The sequence below is a fragment of the Telopea speciosissima genome, chromosome 2, assembly GCF_018873765.1.
Source record: "Telopea speciosissima isolate NSW1024214 ecotype Mountain lineage chromosome 2, Tspe_v1, whole genome shotgun sequence".
NCBI classification, from domain to species: Eukaryota; Viridiplantae; Streptophyta; class Magnoliopsida; order Proteales; family Proteaceae; genus Telopea; species Telopea speciosissima.
Genome location: NC_057917.1, coordinates 20,188,719 through 20,208,086, shown reverse-complemented (window position 1 = coordinate 20,208,086; position 19,368 = coordinate 20,188,719).

The following is a 19,368-nucleotide window of genomic DNA, read 5'->3' as shown; positions in this document are numbered from 1 at the left end:
AGCTTTTGAGCTTGGCAAGCATCATCGAACTATTTTTCCTTTGAGTCCAGAGTCTAGGAGTAATTCTTTATTTCAGTTGGTCCATTCTGATATTTGGGGTCCATGTAGGGTTAAGAGTCGATTAGGTTTTCGTTATTTTTTCAGTTTTATTGATGATAATTCTCGGATGACATGGCTGTACCTCTTGAAGGATAGATCTGAGTTTGTTTCTGTTTTCAAACAATTTTATAATGAAATTCGTATTCAATTTGGTGTTCATTTGAAAATTTTACATACTAATAATGCCCTGAAAATAGTTCAACATGATATTTTTTCCTTTTGTTCTGACAATGGCATTCTTCATCAAACTAGTTGCTCTTATACACCACAACAAAATGGTGTGACGGAGCGCAAAACCCGCCATTTGTTAGACATTACTAGATTATTGATGTTTCATATGAATGTTCCTAAATTCTATTGGGCTGATGTAGTGTTGACTGCTTGCTTCTTGATTAATCGTATGCCTTCCTCGGTTCTTAATGATCAAATTCCCTTTAATGTTGTTTTCCGGAGCGGGCTGTTTTCTCTTTTCCTCCTCGTGTTTTTGGTTGCCAATGTTTTGTTCATATTCTTCGCCCTGGCCTTGATAAATTGTCTCCTAGGGCTATCAAGTGTCTGTTTCTTGGTTATTCTCGTACCTAGAAGGGGTATCAGTGTTTTGATCCTGTTTCTCACCAACAATTTGTTTCCGCAAATGTGACTTTCTTCGAAAATACTCCTTATTTTCCTGGTTCTCCCAGTGATGTTGATCTTACTGTTGATATTGGTGTTGTTGGTCAAGTTGATACTACTGTTCCTCCTCTCCCGTTAGTTGCCAATCCTCTGTGGGTTTATCACCGTTGTACCCAACAACAACTACTGCCTGTGCCACCTCAAAATATTGCTGCTACCCCTCTACCGCCACCAGCTGAGTTCTTGCCTGCGAATCCCCCTTTAGATGCTGATGAACGTCCTATTGCTTTGCGCAAAGGTACTCGTACTTGCACTCAAAATAGTTTCCTTTACCCTTGGCAAATTATGTCTCTGTTGCTCATCTCCCAACTTCTTATCATGCTTTTGCTACTACATTACACTCTACCTTTGTTCCCACTTCTTATACACTTACCTTGTCTCACCCGGGGTGGAAACATGCTATGGATGTGGAGATGGATGCTTTGATCTCTCGTAAGACTTGGTCATTAGTAGATCTACCACCTGGTAAAGATCTTGTTAAGTGTCATTGGGTGTATACAGTTAAGTACAATCCAGATGGGACTGTGGAACGGCTCAAGGTCCGTTTGGTTGCGAAAGGGTTTACATAGACCTATGGGGTCAACTATTTTAAGACCTTCTCTCTTGTTGCGCATTTGAATTTTGTTCGTATCATACTTTCCTTGGCAATCAATCTTGATTGGCCTCTATTTCAAATGGATGTGAAGAACGCCTTCTTATATGGTGATCTCCAAGAGGAGGTATATATGGAGCAACCTCCTGGGTATGTTGCTCAGGGGGAGGATAGTGTCTGGGTTTGTCGCCTTCATAAGGTAATTTATGGACTGAAACAGTCTCCTCGTGCATGGTTTGACAAATTCAGCAGTGTTGTGGCTGGTTATGGGTTTCCTCAGTGCTATTTTGATCACTCTATCTTTGTTAGACGTCAGGGGTTTAGCGTGGTCATTCTTGCAGTATATGTCGATGACATTATTGTTACTGGTAATGATGCTTTAGGAATTGCACAAGTGAAGATTGAGGTTGTTTGCTGCTCTCGAGGTCTTAGCCTGTCCCAGAGAAAGTATGTCCTTGATTTACTTGATGAGACAGGAATGTTAGGTTGTAAACCTATTGATAGTCCTATGGATCCCCACGTCAAGTTTGGTGCTTCTGATGACAAAGAGTTTGGTGACATACATTAGTATTGATGTCTGGTTAGTAAACTTATTTATCTCACACTTACTCGTCCTGATATCTCCTTTGCTGTAGGGGTTGTTAGTTAGTTCATGCAGAACCCTAAGCAAATACATTGGGATGCTGCTTGTCGCATTCTAAGATACCTCAAAAGTGCTCCTGGTAAGGGATTAGTGTATTGTTGCCATGGTCATACCAACGTGGTTGGGTTCTCTGATGCGGATTGGGCTGGTTCTGATGGCGATAGAAGATCGACCACAGGTTATTGTACCTTCTTTGGAGGAAATTTGGTTACTTGGAAGAGCAAGAAACAGACGACTGTAGCTCGTTCCAGTCCTGAGGCTGAATACAGAGAGAGCCATGGCTCATACTATTGCAGAGTTGATGTGGATTCGTTTGTACCTTATTGAGCTTGGTTATTCCAGTGATCAACCCATGGAGATGTACTGTGATAACCAAGCTGCTATTTACATTCCTAACAATCCTGTTTTTTATGAACGGACCAAACACATTGAAGTTGATTGTCATTTTGTTCGAGATGCTGTTCAGAAGAAGCTCATTGTCATTCCTTTTGTTTGTTCACAGTTTCATCTTGGAGATATGTTTACAAAGGCCTTGTTTCGACCTCAGTTCTTGGATGGTTGTTCCAAGGCTGGTTCTTGGTGATGTCTACACTCCAGCTTGAGGGGGAGTGTTAAGAATGTCGATTAGAATTAGTAGTTTGGGGGTGTTTTGGTCTGATTTATATCTTAGTTATATTTCTAGTTTATTTCCTGTACTAAGGGCAGTTTGGGTATTTACCCTTGTAACTTGGTTAAGTCATTATAAATAATATTGCCTCTCCTTACGATTCAATTAATTAGAATCGTGAGGGAGGTTCCCTTGCTCTCTCAATCGATCTCTCTTCTTCATCTTCTTCTTCTCTTCTCCCCTGTTCTTCTCTACTGATTACTCTTGCAGGTCTGCATTGTTTCAATACCCATATAGAGACGCCGAATGTGACCAAGTAATATGCTTCAGTCGATTATCATCATGGATCACATATTCATACCAAAAGTCATTGTCTTTTTCCTTCAACTTCTTGCAAATAAGCACAAGTCTATCTGCATCATTCTTCTTTTTGATTGTTTTGGCGACCCACAAGAAATTATAAGCTTCCCTTGAGTTAAAAGGAAGTCCACCAACAACAACATTAAGTTCCTTTTGTAAAATCAACAAACGGTCTCTCATTTGTTCTAATATATGATGATACAAAGCTAAATGACGTACTTCATTCTGGGTCAAAAGCTCATGATTGTGCTGATTGTTGAATCGGTATACCCTCCAAACCCGTAAATTACCATCATTTACCTCTTTCACACTTGTGTAGGTAGGACAATTGCATCTCTTAGATGTTCGTTTGCTATTCTTCTGCTTCTATAGGTAGTTTTGGGGATTTTCAAAACCATTATTTTCATGGACTAAATTTCCCAAAGCATCATTGCCATTACTACCACCCATATTATCATCATCATCATTATGTGTTCTTTCATTAGTTGGATGAACACTATCTCCATTAGCATTTACCTTCTTCTGTCCACTGCAAGCTCTAAAACATACAAAGTCCTTCCTATATACACCTCTATCATCCCAGTCCCGATTAAAAGCGTGTTGTTTCCTTACAGCAAACCTATGAGCTTTTGCATACCAGACATAGTGCTCAAATGCATCTTCAGAATTTGGGAACTCTTGACCTTCAGTTATATTACACTCTACCACATCCAACCCAGTGACAATATCATCCAATTCTTTATCACTGTCTGATCTAAATCTAGAAACATCAACATCATGTTTTCTACATTCTAATGCCTTTTCTTCTTCATAAATTGATCGTTCAATAAAAAATTGTTCCATCTACAAATATAGAGAATCAATAATATACTAGATTAGTTTATAATTTCCAATAAATCATCATATATACTATTTAAAATCAAATAAGAACACTACTAAAATGATTTGCACTGATCTAGGGAATTAAGGAAATACCAAGATTAAGAATACTAGAGATGCAAAAAATGGCATATCCAGTTTTAAATTTCCACAAACTGAATAAATCCCAAGTGAATATCCATTTGTAATGCATATGTATCATCCAAGGTGTTTAGAAATCTTAGAGAGTGTGTAGTTACAATGTTTTCCTACAAACACCTCTCAAACATACAAAATTCAAAACCACAAATAAAAACCTCATAAGTAACAAATGCTCAATTATTCATATATCTTGTTTTATTCCTTTTCACAAATAACGGTTTCAAATTGAACAATGATAAAGTCAAAATGAAAAGAAAATATGAAATCACAAATGCATTACAGATGTTACAATAAGAATAGAGTAAAAAAATCAAAGCCTTTTTGTCATAGGCAGTAGCATTTTATCTTCGGTCCTTGAGAAATTGAAACCAAAATAAATAAATAAAAAAAGAAGACAAGGTAGATCGTATACCTGATCTCCAAAACGCCCTGTTTCAATATCAGTTGAGTCTTAACTTGAGATTTGTGGGAGTGCACACGAAGAAAGATTTCTGCAACATTTGGAATGTAAGTTCTAATATTGCAGAGGGATTGAGAAACTGGGTGACAGAGAAAATATGAAAAGACAGGATGTGGTAGTAAAAGTAAGGCATTACTTGAGAAAATTCTTCGTCGTATCACACGTTGCAAACGGTGGTTGGAACCACCAAATGGGTAAGCAGGGTTATTGTCTCTCTCGAGCCCTCGCCTTGACCCTCAGTCGGTCTCCCTAAACCAAATGATATCAGTTACTCATAATAAAAGAGGAAATAAATACAGAAAATGTATATTTGGAACTGCAAGTTTGAAAGACCAACATAAAGCTTGTGAACTACAATAGGAGGATACAAAATTTATGTTACATGATACAATAAAATATTTTTGATAAGTAACCAAGCTGAAAAGGAAAGTATTAGCAAATAATGCAAAAACAATTCAATGTGAATGACTTGGTCAAAATCAAATTTTGCCAATTCAACATCATTTGTTTTCAATGAAAAAAATCACAAAATCAAATGATATTAGCTTTAATTGAGTTAGATAGGTTTATGAGTTTGAGGCAGCCCTCAGGTTTGGTACAACAGATTTAAATCCTGATTAGGCAGCGAAAAACAAAAGACTGGGCGAAAGAATTACCATCTTGAAAAGATAGACCAATCTAATTACAAGAGAACAAATAGAAAAAAGGAAGAAAGAAAAAGTGAATATAACATGAAAATTGATAAGAACATGCAAATATTATTTCCCTTCTTTTGAATGAACTATACAATGTACAAAAGTAATGAAACCAACCAAAAATAAATCTATGAAATAAACAGTAAAAAAATTATCTGAAATCAACAGACAAATAATCATAACAACCTTACAAACATTTGTAAATAATAATCCATGGCCCCATCCTTTGTTGCATTACCAAACATCTCTTATCATTTCCTTCAGTAAAGAGAGATTACTGAAATAAAGGACATTCCTTGTGGCTGTATTCTGAAGTTGAATGTAAGGTGACCTATGAAGCTTCATGACAGCTTTATTAATTGTCTGAATGGGTCCTTTGACAGAAGTAGAATCAAGGTGAGCTCATACTTCTTGTTTTTTGTCAGTTCTTAATTAGCAATATTAACTTAAAAGGGAAATCAGTAACACTCAGTTTTAATTAGCAAGAATAAATGATACTTTATTGCAAATTAATAGTGACACAACCTAATTAACCAAGCTATTATTATTATTATTATTATTATTGTGTGCGCTCATTTTTAGCCTAAGAAGAAGAAGGCAACGAAACTCATAGTTACCAGAATTACATCAAAAAAAGGGATAACTAATGGCTCACTAATGGCTCCATTTCTTTCAAGGAGAATAGTGTGTCACATCTACTATTCAGTATAGTGTTCACATGCAGTGAGATAGATAGTGTCTATTGAGAGAGTTCACTGTGAACATGCATTTTGATGATTGAAACTATTTACAAAATTTTATTGACTAGTATAGGACAAAGTCAATTTTGCCATTTAATCAACAGGAGCTTAAGGATTTATCTAATAAGCTTTTCATCTTTGCCGCTTTTCTTCTTTTTCTCTCTACGAATGATGAAGAAATTGGTAGAATAAATTGCTCCCCTGAACTTGGAACAGTAGAAAAATCATAGAATATCATATCATAAAAGATCAAATAAATGAAGGCAAAAAAGGGTAATATGGTGCCAAATTTTCTACTTTTAACTTTTAACATGAAATTCTGCAACTCATACCGATAAGTTCTATAGAAAAAACGTCCCAGAATTCCCTTCAATCAATATATTGAAGGGTAAAAAATGACTACTATTTTTTTTTTTTTTTTGGTAATGGAAAAAAATTTGACTACTATAGTAAAGAGAAAAAGTTCCATAATGCAAATAAGACCAGTTCTTCCATCCAAATGTGAAATTATTCAGGGTACCTTAGATGTTGAACATTTTGTTCCGTTTTATCATAGTAATTCATAAAATTATTTCATGAAATGCAAGAAGACAATTCCAATTTAGCCAATGAAAATTTGCCAAAATACTTCATTTTCTGAATGTTTAGTCAAGCTACAAATTTTGGTCCAGATTAATAAGAATAAGTAGTGTCAGTTGCATTTTCATGGTTAATTTTTTTCCCTTTGGAATAAATTTAGTTGAATCATTTGGGGTCTCTCAAAAACTCAGAATTACTTGTTTCTTCCTCCAACAACGATTTGGAGATCATGAAATAGCTTAGAGAGAGCAGTGGCAGTAGACCCATCGACCCTCCTAGTTCCTCCAATAATCAAAACCCTAGAATTTAAAGGAGTCTTGTTGTGGAGATAAACTCTCAACTAATTGCTGAACTCATTGCCAACAAGGACAACGATGATTCCGGATTTCTAAAACCCTCGCTTTTTTTTTTTTTTTTTTTTGAAATATCAACTAGACAAATAAATACTTTGTTGCATAGACATTCTTTAACCATCGACAGCAACTTCAAGGAGAATTGAGCTGCTCTGGAAACGAGAGAAAGGTAAGGCAGGAAGTATTTGGTTGGAGACAAGAAAGAGATACTTAAAGGAAAATGGTCTCTGTTTACTATCGTTTCCTAAACTACCAGGTTTAGGGTGGGATTCTACTAAAAGGAAATGAAATGTCTAATTTACCCCATCCACTAGATCCTTTCATGCTCTACCACTCATTACATTTTGGTCTTTTTTCAATTTTTTTATTTTTCCAAACGTAACCCACCCTTGTTACATGAATGTTACCCATCAAACATTCAAATTTTCTTTTCTTTTCTATCCAACCAAAGAAGCTTAAGAAATTTTTTTCCTTTTCTTTCTATTCTTCTCTTCTTTTCTTTTCTTTTGTTTTCTAGATTCCTTTTTCTTTTCTTTTCTATCCATTTTCATCCAACCAAACACAGCCTAAGATTCTATACGCTTTTTTTTTAATACAGTAGTTTTCTCGCAGCTTCAGAAGGGTAAGAGTGTGATTTCTTATCTCCAAAAAGGAATGAGACATCTAAGTCATACAAGTAAAGAGATCTATTCATTGATAAGAAAAAGAAAAAACGTGAATGGTTATTGGATTGATGATAAAATAAAATCTTGGGTCACGAACAGTGATTCGATTGATGATGAAGATCACAACGTCTCCTCTTCATTTGAGGTCTATCCTGGAGGATATTGTTCCTCTTATTAATTTTTTATGCTTGTAATTTCAACTTAACTCCAAGGGAGTATAACAGTTTGGCTGACTCCTTGGCAAGGAAGGCCCTATCGGTAACATGTACGATGGTGTGGCCTAGTTCTTATCCAAAGCTACTTAAGTTATGTAATTTACAGCCATGAGCTCTCGTGTTCTCAATAAATGATTTCCTTTTACCAAAAAAAATTCAAGATAAGATTTTGCATTTGATTTTTTTTAATTCACCTCGAGCATGGTAAAATTTCTATCGCTTGTTTGCCACCATTAAAATTCTTTTGCTACGGAGTTGAGACATGACAAGAAAAAATGTTGTATTTACTACTTCATTCAACATGGACTTGTTGTCAAATCTAAAAACTTTAAAGATTTTGAAACTAACCCATTAATAAACTCTCACAACAGAGATGATATATCTTAATCTTACGAATGGCAAAGCATTGAATAAGAAGCTCACCTCTGGGTCTACCGAGTAGGTCATTGTCTCCATGAAATCCTCACTGACCGCATTGTGTCCTCTATTGTTGGTCATCTTCTCCTCTATTGAGCATTCTTTACCTTCCTCACCCTTGCTTTCATCTATGTACTCAGAGCTACTGCCAAATGATAGTAAATATTTAGATGTACGTAAAATCACAATCTGACCAACTATTAATGTTAATTACTATTGTTGCTATTAATACTAGAGGTAGAGATGGTGGTGGTGATGCTACTGATTTGTAGAGGAGAAGAAGAAATATCCAGTGGTTTTTGCTGCTTCAATTTAATCAAATCTTTGATTGGTGTCCACCTCATTATGTCTTTAATCATCACCTTTACCTTGATCTCCCTGATTTTCTGCCAAGAAAGTTTTTGATCAGTATAGAGAGAAAGAGAGTTAGGCAAGGGGAGAAAGAGAATGTTGGGAGAGATGGAGAGAGAGAACTTGGGGAAGGTTTAGGTGCCTTGAACCTCCAACGTAGAGAGTCATGCACTCCTGTGAATATCCATACTCGGTGCTCCCCTAAATCCTCAAAATCCAAGTTCCAGACTACCTAGAGAGAGAGAGGTTTTTATGATTTATGTCTCTTGTACTCTTTGCTTCCCAAATCCCCAATCCATTCACTCATCTGCCTTTCTTCCTCTTGAGTAGTCAACACTCAACAGGGCCCAATGGCGTTTTTCTGCATGGCATAGCTACTGAGCCCCAGTCTTGGTCCTACACTTAGCTCCCAACTGTAGAATAGCCACCCAATCCATTACTCATTCCACACTTCAACTTCTCCTCCTACTTCTTCTTCTTCTTCTTCTTCTTCTTCAGCTACCATTAGATGTGATGACTCTACTCTACTTCATTTCTCTTCCTGACCCCTCAATCTACTCCACTTCCTCTTCCTAACCCCTCAATCTGCTCCCTTAAATCTAAAACCCTTTCTCTCTCTCCATAGTCATATTGGAGTAGGCAGGATAAATAAATTGGTAAAGGATGGTCCTTTCAATAGTCTAATAGTAGAGCCTTATCCAACCTGTGAATCATGCATGCAAAGAAAAATGATCAAGAAGCCCTTTTCAATAAGGGCACGAGGGCCAAAGATTTGTTAGAATTGATACGTTCGGGTGTATGTGGACCCATTAATATTTAAGCGAGGTATGGCTACGGGTATTTCGTAACCTTCATTGATGATTATTCTTGATATACCTAATGCACCACAAATCGAAAACCTTTATAAGGTTCAAAAGTTCCAAGCTGAGGTTGAGAAGCAATTAGGTAAGTGTATCAAGTGTCTCAGATCAGATTGAGGAGGAGAGTACTTATCCAAATGAGTTTAGGGACTATCTAAAAGATGCTGCAATTATATGCCTCAGTTGATGACCCCAAGAACACTCAATAGAACAGTGTTTCACAGAGACAAAACCAAACCCTATTGGACATGGTCCGGTCTATGTTAAGTTATTCAGAATTACCTTTATCGTTTTGGGGTTTTGCCTTGAAAACTATAATCTATACATTGAACAGAATGCCAAAGAAATTTGTACCCAAAACACCCTTTGAGTTATGGTAAGGGCACAAGCTCAGTCTACAACATATTAGAGTATGAGGCTATATTGCACATATATGTAAGCAGTAGACAGACAAGTTGGGATCTCCTACTAATAGATGCTACTTTCTTGGACACCCTAAAACTACTATTGGATATTACTTTGATGACCCCATTGAACAAAAGGTTATAGTAAGTAAACATGTGAAATTCTTGGAGGATAATATGATTTCTTGTAAATCTGATCCAATAATCATTAAAGAGGTAACTAATGACAAAGAATCTTCTGCACTTGTGGTGTCTTCAGTCGACATACCCATTGAGGAACAATAACCTTAAGAACCTTGATGCAATGGGAGGTCTATCAGGTCTCTAACTCGTTGAATCTTCTTACTAAAGAAGATCAGAAAGTGGAAGAATTCTACATGGTGTCTGATGTTTCAGACACAGATCTCTATACTTACTCTGAGGCTCTAAAGGATGTTGATTCTGCAAAATGGTTGGAAGCAATCCACTCTGAATTTGGTTCTATGAACTCCAACAATGTCTGAACTTTTGAGGATCCACCTTAAGAGTAAAGCACATTGGATGCAAGTGGATCCTCAAGAGAAAGAGAGGTGTGGATGGAAAAGTGGATCATTTCAAAGCAAAATTGGTGGCAAAGGGATACACTCAAAAAGAGGATATTAATTATGATGAAACTTTCTTACCAGTGGTGATGATTAAATCCATTAGGATGCTATTATCGATCGCTACACACTACGATTATGATAAATGACTTTCTTTAATGGATATTTAGATGAAGTCATATACATGGATCAGCCAAAAGGTTTTTCTTACCTAGGGGAAGAAAATAAAGTGTGTAGATTGTTAAGGTACATTTATGGATTGAAACAACCTTCTAGGAGCTGGAACATCCATTTTGATCATACTGTCAAAGAGTTTGAATTTAAACAAAATATTGATGAACCATGCGTTTACAAGAAAATCAGTGAGAATGGCATGTGTTTCTTTGTCCTATATGTGTATGATACATTAGCTTATCACAATCCACTTACATTCACAAAGTGCTTAATAGGCTCAAAAACCAGGATTCCAAGAGAGGAAATGTTCCTCTCGAGCATAGAATCAATCTTTATAAGTCACAGTGTCCTCAATTTGTTGAGAATATTGAGGCTATGAAAAGAATCCCTTACGCTTTTGATGTAAGGAGTCTCATGTATGCCATGTTGTGCACTAGGCCAGACATTTGTCATTTGGTAGGGATTGTGAGCCGTTATCAATCCAATCCATGACAAGAATATTAGAGTGTTGTTAAAAGGATCCTCAAGTATTTAAGGACCAATGATTACTTCCTAGTTTATGGTAGTAATCAGTCGTTAGTTATCGGTTATACAGACTCAGATTTACAGTGACAAAGATGATAGGAAGTTTACAACAAGGATGGTCTTTATGATGGGTGGCGGAGCCATAATTTGAAGGAGCACCAAATAGAAGTCTACAACCAACTCTACAATTGAAGTTGAATAGCAGCTAGTGAGGTAGCCATGGGAGGTGTCTGGCTTAAGAAATTCTTGATCGATCTAGGGGTGGTCCCTGGGCTAGTCAGCATCCCATTGCATTGTAATGTGATAACAAGGGAGCTATAGCATAAGCAAAGGAACCTAGAGCTCATCAGAGGAACAAACACGTGGAGCACAAGTATCACTTGATTCGTGAGATCATACATCATGGTGATATAGAAGATTGATTTTGATTTACAAACTTAACTATGTACATTAAAGTGTTTAATTTATTTTGATTGACATGATCATATATTGAGCTCAGTTTGTCCATAGGTTTGTTTACCTAAAATTGTTCGCCATTAGCGACTAGATTGGACACCCTGTCTTATATGGTGGTCACATTGTGTTCTTAGGAATGTTGATTCTAAGGCACAAGTGTGAGTGTACATACACTGTTTACATTTAACTAGATCACTTGAGAATTTCACATGTGGTGATGTTGTCAATTTATAAAGAAATGAAATTCTCTTAAGTAGTTCATGATTAGTCACTGGACCTGAGGGGTCCTTATCAATGCAATCACACACTGTGCATTTTGGTGTACCAAGGGTTGATGTCTCTCTGACTATATATCGGTGCGCTAGATCCATAGTGTTTGGTTGTAATAAAAAAAGATTCCCAACAAAGAATCCACTGCCCATTCTTTTGGAAGAATATCAAAGAGAGAGATAGTCTATAATAGATTGGATTCAAACCCAGATCCGGTAGCATTTTTTGTGGTTTGAAATGTTCTTATATTTATGTATATAAATCTGTTATCTATTTTCTGGAGCCTTTTGCAAATGTTTTTCTTTGTCTAATCAAAGTTATGGAATCTTTAACATGACATTTTGGTTCATTGGGGATTTAATAGCATTTTATTCATGCCCTAAAATGAACCATGCGATATTGCTCAGTGGGGGACTGATGCGTGTATTTACTACTTTCCCTAGGTATTGCTTGTTCCAACTCCTTGACAGTTTTTGTGTTGGTTAACCCTGTGTTTGGAATACAGTGTAGTTAAGACACATGGCATGCTAGGTGGAATCCCAATGGGATCCTACCCCTTTCCTTTAAGCTTAACTCATATAAACAATGCTTGGATCATGAATTCTTTTCACGATGGATCCTTATACGAGATAAGACCTCATATTAGGATGGAGGAGATTGTTAGGAAAAGAATCCAATCCAGACTACCGATTCCCACTAGAAAAACCCAGGGGTAAATCGATAATTACCCTATATTATCTTTGCACTAGGGTTTTACACTATATATAAGAATGTTATGAAAAAATCTAGTACAGACTCTCATAATTTTTCAATACAATAGTTGAGGTTTTCCATCTTCTCCTGTCTCCTTCTCTACCGGTATGTGATCAGGGTTTTGGCAAAAACCCAATTGATTGTGCTGCATTCAAAGGAACGTAAAGTTGTACTTGTATGTAAAACTCATTGCGAAAGGGCTAAGATCGCATGGAGGTTTTGTGCTTGTGAAGTTTCAAGTAACGATCGAAACCCTAAGTTTTGTTATGAGATTGAATGGCTTATCCCATCAGTTGCAATTCTTTGAATTGGCTTTCGTCGAATCGTACCTGTGATTCTAACAGGAATGATTCCATCTAGGGTTTCTTTATGTTCTTGGTGCAGGCTATTCAAAATGCATCCTTTCAAGGACTCAACATATGCTTTCTGAGTGTTGACTCATGTATTAAAATGAGTATACCAATTTAGAAGTTGCAGTTCGAGTTCCACAGTGGCCCTCAAGCTCGAATTTCTTTGTACGGTTGTGGTTGCTATAAGGTTACAACTTTTGATCTCTATGATAGCTTGGAACTACTTCTGATGGCACTTAAGCTTGGACCTCCATATTCTAGTTAACCTACACATACAGTTTTGACATCATGAGAGTGGGAAGTCCACATCAGCAATTTACAGACTATTTATTCAGAACATCAAATGTAATGGTTGGCACTCTATTAAAATCATCCAAACAAATAGAGAAATTATCAGACAAGGAGCGAGAGAGAGAGAGAGAGAGAGAGCCCATCATACATGATACACCAAAGTAAGAAATGGATGGCCCATCATACATGATACACCAAAGTAAGAAATGGATGTTTTTCAATGCCTTGAAAAAGAATAGAATTGGTGTATGTAAATCTTCCACAAGCCATAAACCTGTTAAAAACATGTCTTATGCACCTTATCATAAAGCAATATAGGTTACCTGAACCCAAGGTATATGTGAATTTATAACAAAAGGCACTCTAAAAAGGAACCCCATGGTTCCAGCACTGAGTAATTGTCCTAAAGCAACCTTGGATGGGACAATCCTAGTTTTCAACAATGAATAAGGTACTAATATTGATCTAAACTCTAAAGAAAGAGAAATGAGTAAAACTTAGGGTATGTTCTCACTCTGACTGCAAAATGATGCAATCTTGGGTTCTGAAACCTTAAGTTTAGATCGCTATGGGCCCATAAATACAATTATCTCAAACTGAATGATTAATGATTGATCATCCTATTGATTTCCCTGCTCAATCAGTTAGGTTGTTTCGAGTAGGCCTAGGTATCTAGCTGGTTTGGGCAATCTCTGTCCTTTTGTTTCCTCTTTGATTTTCCTTTCAGCTTGTTTTGACTGTAGGGATTGGCCATTGATTTTGTTGTGGAGGTTTCTCCTTGTTTTATTTATTATTTTTCCTTGTTTTTTTTGCTTGTTCTTTCCCCATTTTTTTTATTGGAGGAAGAATTTTTAGGCTTTGTTGGATATATTTTCATTCACCCCAAAAAAATGGCAATTTTGTAAATATTTAGAACAATTCAATAACTTTTTGATAGCGACAAACAAAATTTGGACACAATAGTAATTAAAGTTAAGGAGAAAGCGAAAACTAGAGTTTAATTTCAAACAATTTTGGAAATAAGGACAAAAATTGAAAATTCAGAACACTTCTAGACTTTTTGGAATCTCAGAATAGTTTAGGAATAATACAGAACTAAACTTTACTAGAAGGTCTTTTCTATGATATCAAATCTTAGCTAATATTGGTAGGAACTACCCTAAAATTATCCATTTACTTTTTGTTGATGACACATTTATTTGTTGCAGAGCAAATAAGAATGAATATTTTTCACATTGCATACTATCTTAAATATTTTTTTCAAGACAATTTGGCAATCAAATTAATATAAAAAATAGTAGTTTTATATATAGTCGACATGTTGGAGAGGGTATCAAGAATATGGTTTCATGCGGCTTAGGAGTTAATCCTACTGGGGGAAATGCCACATATCTTGCTACACTTTTGTTTCTTACTAGGAATAAGTCTCATGTGAGGCAAGGCCATGTACAAAGTTGAAAGAAAATTTATGAAATGAAAAATTCTTTTACTTTCTCAAGCTGGTAGGTTTGTACTAATAAAGTCTGTTCTAAGTTCAATACCGACATATTGAATGTCATGCCTTTTGCTTTGTACCAAATTATGTTCTAAATTAGATTCAATAAATTCAAATTTTTGGAAGGATGTTAAAAAATGGTAAGCATAAGTGGAATCCTGTAGGATGGAAAGAAGTGTGTAAACTTAGATCTTTAGGCCTAGGTTTAAGGTTATTGTCTATACATAATAAGACATTGTTGTTAAACTTAGCCTGGAGGTTGTTGGCACAAATTGAGCATTTTTTTAAAAGAAAAAATATTTTTATAATAATATCTTGCTTAATCCTTCAATTGAGCTTAAGAAATGGTCTATTATTTGAAATAGTATTACAAAAGTTATTCCATATCTTCGAAGATTAAGTTGTAAAAATAAGGTAGGCAGAGCTACTAGTATCTCTATATGGCATGACCCGTGGATATCATAAGTAGGTAACTTCATAATCATCTTTTACTCATAAAATTACTCCAATTTATATACATGTTAATGAACTTATCTTTAATGAAGCTTGGAATGTTGACCTAGTTTGTTCGTTGTTTCCCATAGAGGTGGCTAATGTGACACTCTGTATTCACCCTATGTTCATCACCTTTAGAGGATTTTTGGTTTTGGCCTTTTACTAAATCTGGATTTTTCTACTAAGATTGTTGTTAAGTGATTGACTTAGAACCGAAGATAGTTTGAATGTTTGACAGTTTACTAAGAAATTATTGAATTTGTGTGGCACTATAGAATTCATCTAAAGTTTTGCATATTTTTGTGGAAAATTCTTATAGGTGTTCTTTATGTAAAATGTAAATTAGCTTCTTTTTTTGTGTGAATTAGAAAAGACCATAATTACTTAAGTTAAATGTACATCAGGTCTCATAGTACAAAATGATTGTTTTCCATGTATAGTACAGAGAGCTATTTGCTGCAGGATTAAGATGAGCGCATCATCTGAAACAATAGAAGTTTTTAAACTGAATAAGTTAGGCAAAAAAATTAACAAATTAGAGAGGAAACTTGATGGCCAGGATTCTGTAGAAGGATTCAATAGCAAACTTGGGACTTTCCCATCTTAACACCATATTTTAGATATGAAGAAGTGATTTTCTTTCGCATGACAAAATCCTGCTAGAATTCCAGCTATCTCTGCCTCTGCATTACTAGTTAGATTCTCAAAACCTGCAACTATCATCAGAACATATCCTTGAAACAAAATGCAAAAAGCCCAAGCAGATGCAATTAATGTTGGGTTAGCAGCTCCTGTGCAGATCAATGGGTAGTGGTTATGATATGGTAAAGACTGATTATCAAATAGACGGTCAACAGATGAGCAAAGATCAGAAGTGTTCAAATCCATGGAGTGACAAGTAGGGGGGGAATGTTAAGGTTACACATCCAAAAGTTCACATGCTGGAGAACAAGATCAGGATCCGGTTGAATAGTTCCAAGGGAGACTTTGTTTCGAGAGTCCCAAGTAAAATAACAAGTTAGGATTACTACCGAAAAGAACCAAGTAGACATAAGTTTGCCAAGGGATCTGGATGAGAGATAAGAAACACAAAAAGTGATTAAAGAGAATTTTGAAATACCTTCCACTCGTAAGCCCAAAGGACCAGCAGCCCAAATTCGTTCAGACCAATCACAGGAGAAGAAGAGGTGCAAGATCGATTCAGTATGAATGCCACAAAAAGCACAATATGGCTCAATTGGAAGCCACTTGGAAAGAAGAGCTTTGACTGGAATTCCTGCATGTAAAACATGCCAAAAAAAATATTTTAAATTTGGGATTAATTTCAAATTCCAAAAGAATCTCCACCGTTTAGAAAGAGAAGAATCAATTAGAGAAGTAGCACCCTGGCAAAGAAATTTAGCAGCTAGTTTGGTGGAGAAGAGGCCATTGTGTGACAAAGTACATCTCCACATGTCCAGATTCCCGATTATGTGAGTGGAAGTGATAGAATCAATTATATTCTCAGGGAAAACAGATTGAAGGAGATTAAGATTCCATCTATTATTAACAATCAAGTCACTCACCCGAGAGGAAAATGACAGATGGATAAAAGCAGAGAAAGGAGGGGGGTTAGGTAAGGAAGGGATCCAAGGGTCATCCCACAGGAAGATAGAAGACTTGTCACCAACATGAACATGAACCATTTGTTTGAGAATTGGTAGAATATTAACAACGTTGTTCCAAGACCAAGACCCTCTTTTTTTTTAGGACTTTTGGGTTAAAAGGTGAGGAGTGGGGTTAATATCTAGACTTCAAAACCCTGACCCAAATGGATGAATTGTTATCAGTTAAGCCTCCACCTCAATTTCAACAGAAGAGCCTTGTTATGCATTGCAGCTTTTCGCAAACCCAGACCTTCAACACTAAAGGAAGTACAAATTTTGTCCCAGCTAATGAGATGGATTTTTTTAGAATTACCGAAATTTTCAGTCAATAAATTAGAACAAATGGAGTCAAGATTCCTACACACCTTCTCCAGAAATGCAAAATAAGACATAAGATAGGAGGGGATTGCAGATAGAACCGATTAAATGAGAACTTTGCGACCAACATAAGAAAGTCTCCTTTCTAGGAAGAAAGACGAGATCTAACTCTCTGAACAACAGAATCAAGATCATTGACCTTGGATCTGGAAGGAAAAAGTCTAGTGCCAAGATAGGTTGAATTGGGTGACATTTCCTTAATGCCAATAAGGGAACAGAAATGTTTCTTCTCAGGGTTAGAAATATTTCTGCTGAAGAAGATCTCACTCTTGTCGAGTTTAATATCTTGTCCAGATAAATCACAAAATAAATCCAAAATACACTTAATGGTAAGAATATCATTCTCAGTAGCTCTACAAAAGATGAAGGAGTCATCGGCAAAAAGAAGGTGAGAGATTTCAAGGGCGGATCTGGCCACTTTGATGCCCCTAAACAGATTAAGGTCCCTGTAGGTGGACAACCAATGGGAAAGAACTTCCATAACTACCAAAAACAAATAAGGACTCAGAGGACAGCCCTGACGAATACCCCTAGAAGGAGTAAAGAGGCCAAAAGGGCTACCTTCCAACTTGATCGAGAAAGAGGTGGAGGAAATGATATTCATAATGTTGTTACACCAGGAATCACCAAAGCCAAGAAATTTGAAAATGGAAATCAAAGGGCTCCATTCCATTTTATCATATGCCTTAGGCATATCGATTTTAATGGCCACATAACCCAACTTTCCTTTTTTGGTACGAATGTTGTGAAAGATCTCCTGAGCAATAATGATGTTGTCAGAGATCTGTTGCCCAAGGATAAAGGCAGATTGAAAAAGAAAGATGAAAGATGAAAGATGAAAGATGAGGTTTCAATTTGTTAGCTAGAATTTTGGCAATTATTTTTATAGGAAATATTGCAAAGGCTTATCAGCCGGAAGTCAGACACCTGTGTAGCATTATCCTTTTTGAGAATGAAGCAGAGAAGAGTATGGTTACAATCAGGAGGGGGAGAATGAGAATTAAAAAAAGAAGTGATGAAACAAGACAGATCAGTGGAGATGAGGTCCCAAAATTTTTTATAAAAACAAGCTTGGAATCCATCAATTCCCGGGGCTTTGTAGGGGCCCATGGAAAAAACAGCGTGGTGGATTTCTTCAAAGGAGGGAGAAAGGCATAAACCAGGAGAGTCAGAACTGATCAAAATAGTATCAAACAAGCATTCAACAAAAGAAGTGTTGAGAGGATTGGAGGAGGTTAAGATGGTGGACATATGGTTAATGAATACAAAAGTTATTTCTTTAGGATTGGAGATTAGAGAGCCAGAATCATTCAGAATGGCACGAATTTTCCTTCTTTTTTTTTTTTTAGTTGGACTGGTGATTGAATGATAGAATTTAGTATTTCAGTCCCCATCTTTGATATAGAGATGTCTAGATTTTTGGAGCCAGAAGGCCTCCTCTGCAGCAAAAGTCCAATTGAGTTGTTTAGCAATAGAATTGGATTGGTCAGAGCTCGGAGGAAAAGAGTCTTCCAAAGTTAAGAATTGATCCATCATATTAGATCAAATTAAATTGATATGGCCAAAAACATATTTATTCCAAACAGAAAGCAATCCACTAAGACTTCCTAATTTGGAAATAAAATTATCCAAGCCTAAACCATTCCACTTGTTAGAACAAAAGGAGAAGAAGTCAAGATGGTGTACCCAGGCTTCTTGAAAATGAAAGAGCTTCTTGGAAGAGAAATGATTCCTACAGGCAGTCAGAAGAATAGGATTATGGTCAAACCCATAGGAGGGGTTTGACCTAGGAGGGGAATTTAGAGAGGAAAGCATCAGGGAAACAAGAAGCCCAGTCCTGAGATTAAAAAAAAACTTTATCGAGACATTCCTTAATAAGACCAGGTGGCTTTTGCTTGTTAGACAAGGTAAAAGGAGAACCAGGTAAACGGAGTGCATCAAGAGAGAAATTGTTAATAATAGCAAAAAGGAGATGGGCTGCCGGAGAAGGGTGGAAATGTGCTCCACCCAGCTTCTCCGAAGGGGAAAGCACCTCATTTAAATCCCCAATAAGGATAAACATACATTCAAGAGAAGAAATAAAATTATGAAGCTCACTCCAACATGCAGATCGAAGATTTGGATAGGGAGGGGGATAAACACAGATGGCACACCAAACACCAAAAAGATTATCTGATAAAATAAAAGGGCAATGAAGTTAGTACAAGAGACAGAATGCAAAA